Source organism: Acanthisitta chloris, unplaced genomic scaffold (assembly GCF_000695815.1).
Source record: "Acanthisitta chloris isolate BGI_N310 unplaced genomic scaffold, ASM69581v1 scaffold37870, whole genome shotgun sequence".
Lineage (NCBI taxonomy): Eukaryota > Metazoa > Chordata > Aves > Passeriformes > Acanthisittidae > Acanthisitta > Acanthisitta chloris.
Window position 1 is genome coordinate 18,068 of NW_008651959.1, and position 3,320 is coordinate 21,387.

Genomic DNA, 3,320 nt, shown 5'->3' on the forward strand with positions numbered 1-3,320 from the left:
AAAGTTTTCAGCTTGAGGGTTGAAAATCTTTGTTGTCTCCTGGCTGAGTGCCCTAGGCAGCAGGTAGGCTACAGATCTAGGTTGGAGCCATCGTTCCTTCTCAGATTGGTATGTTTAGAGGAGTTTATGTGCAGAGAAAATAAGAAAACTGTTCACCATTTCCTTTTATTGGTAGGTTTGCCATCCCAGTCCCCTAAATAAGCCCAAACTGTCAGAGCCTGTCATACCTCACTAGGGATATCCATTGGGACAACATGAACTTCTCAGTTGTCTCATACTTGTCCCCAGTGCTTCTCTAAAGCAACTACTCTGCTGCATGGAAATATTTTGCTCTTTGTCCTTGCCTGGAGTCATCACATTGGTGGTGATTTAAGTCTGCTTTAATTAAAATACAGGCAGGATATATATTCCATCCACTATGTCCAGAATTATTTTTTTTTTGTCAAGATTTTTGGAAAATGACTTTTGCTCTCTGGAATATCCTGTGCTCAGTTTCCTGACTGGGATATTGACTGTTAAAAGAAAGTTCCTGTGGAAATTTATCTGAGTGTGGCCTACATTTTTAACCTAAACATATATATATATATCTTAAATAAAACCTATTCAGCTTTGTATTCCTCAATAAAACTTCTTCTGCAAGATGGAGTGGAGGGTGATTATATATGTATTTATATCTCTTCAGTGGCACAGCTTAAGGGCAGTGGTGATGTGTGTGTGAGAAGGGCTGCAGTGCAAGCTAATAAGTATTTTTATTGTTTTTATCACACCAAACAGTGCAAAAACATAAAACACTTCCTGCCCTTCCTGTTGATGTTCTGTCAGTGATGTCACTTACACTCCACTAAAAATTTCCAGAGCCACATAATTACGCCATGCTCACGGAATTCATATTCCCTACCTCAGGTAAACATCCTGTTTGGAAATAAACGTGGTCTGGATGTCCAGGAGAGTGAAATTCAGGCACAAAGGAAGTATATTTGTAAACAGAATCCATTGTTGACTGAGAGAGGGGCTTTTAATACAGCGGAAAAAAATCAGAACCTTAAAAACAGCACTTCCAGAAACCTGTTTTGAAAAGCATTCATATATTTGATCTCTTACTGAAAAGGAAATGCAATACAAATTGGGGAATTTGAGCTGTATACAATGGCATAACTAGCATTCTTCTTGGGAGGCAGCTAACAGCAAGAAAAGAAAAGAAGCACTTAAATTAACCTGTTCTGCTCCAAGTTATGGAATGGGTGGAACCTATTTCTAGCTGTTATTTTAGGGTGGATCTGAAATTACTTTTTTTTGCCCTATCATGCTCTCCCAAAATGTAGCTAGCTCCTCTGCATCTTATACCCCCTGAGCATAGAATCATAGAGTCATCAAGGTTGGAGGAGACCTCTAAGATCATCCAACCATTAACCTGTCACTGCTGGAACCCCTAAACCCTAACCCAGATCCTCCAGTGCCACATCAGACACCTCTGAAACACCTCCAGGGATGGTGACTGCACCACCTCCCTGGGCAATATCCCAGTGCTGAACACCACAACAGGGAAAACATTTCTCCTCACCCCCAATCTGACTCTGCCCTGGCTCAGCTCAAGGCCATTCCCTCTAGTCCTGAAATGACTAGCATGGCATCCTGCCTCTCTTTAGCTTGGTAACCCTGAGCCATAGGGGACCTGACATATTGTCGTAGTTGTGTTGGATGCAGCAAATACTGATCTTGTGCTATGTACTTTGTCTGTTCTTGTGCTACGTGACTGTCTGCTCGTTTGCTTGAGAAGTACAGATCTGCCTCTAAGCATTAAACAGTCTGAGGTGGGAACATCAGCCCTGTCTTTGGTGTTGTGGTGTCACTGAGCAAATGAACAACAGTATCATGGAATCAGTTAGGTTGGAAGGGACCACAATGGATCATCTGGTCCAACCTCTCTACTCCAGCAGGGCCAGCCCAGAGCACATGGCTCAGGGTTGTGTCCAGAGGGTTCTTGAACACCTCCAGTGAGGAGAATCCACGACCTCTCTGGGCAATCTGTTCAGTGCTCAGGGACTGCACAGCAAAGAAGTTCTCCTCATATTCAGGTGGAACTTCCTGTGCATCAGTTTTTGCTGTTCCCTCTTGTTTTCTTGGTTTCCACCACTGAGCAGAGTCTGATCATCCTCTTGGCACTTCCCGTGCATGGACTTGAATACATTGATGAGGTCCTCAAACTTCATTTGTCCAAGTTGACAAATTAAAGAAGGAAAAGGTGGTTCAATGCTTTTCCAGTTTACTGCAGCTGGTTAGTAATTTGGTAAATAAGGAAAGACTTTGATTCCAACCTTCTCCCATTTATCAAAGCTTCACCTAGCTGAGCTCACACAGAATGATGACTTAACCAATTGTTTGGGAGTCTTGTTCAGCCTGGAGAAGAGGCTCAGGGGTGACCTCCTGGCTCTCTGCAACTCCTGCCAGGGCTGGAGAGAGGGGTGGGATGTGTGTCCTGCCAGGGCTGAGGGAGAGGAGAGAGGGAATGGCCTTGAGCTGAGCCAGGGCAGAGTCAGATTGGATGTGAGGAGAAATGTTTTCCCTGTTGTGGTGTTCAGCACTGGGATATTGCCCAGGGAGGTGGTGCAGTCACCATCCCTGGAGGTGTTTCAGAGGCATCTGGATCTGGTGCTGGAGGATCTGGTTTAGGGGTTGCAACAGTGACAGGTTAATGGTTGGACTGGATGATCTTAGAGGTCTCCTCCAACCTGGATGGTTCAATGGTTCTTGTATAGTAGCTGCATTATTTCTGATGCCAAAACGAGTTTGCCCTTCCTGAAAGGGTTGGGTGTGATGTCAGAATGCATCTGTACTGAAGTCTGCTGAAGACTTCTGCTCCCCTTTAGTAGTGTTATATCTTGCAAACAGTCTAATATGTGCAGTGTGGAGATAACATGTAGCTCTCTGTTTACTGCACAGCTGATGGAACATTTCTCTGTTCATGCCATTATCTGTCTGGAGCTGTCAAACTGCCTGTGGGATGGTCCCAGTACAGCACTTCAGCCTGCTGAAGGCCAAGTTTGGTGGACTGGGGAATTCTGGTCATGGTTTTGGTCTTCTGCCAGTCCCAGCAGCAGAGCTGAGTGTTAATGCTGGCCACTTCACCCTGGCAGGGAACCACAGACAATAATGTCAAGGCAGAATATTTAATCTGGAGTTAATGCACCAGTGAATTTCTTTTCCCTTTCACTGCAGCTTTTGGAGAACAACTTGGAAGTCACATCAAATACCACTAGCTAAGCAGCCCCATGTCCATCTCTTCACTGCACTGAAAGCACCACCTCTCCTGAATGCCTCCT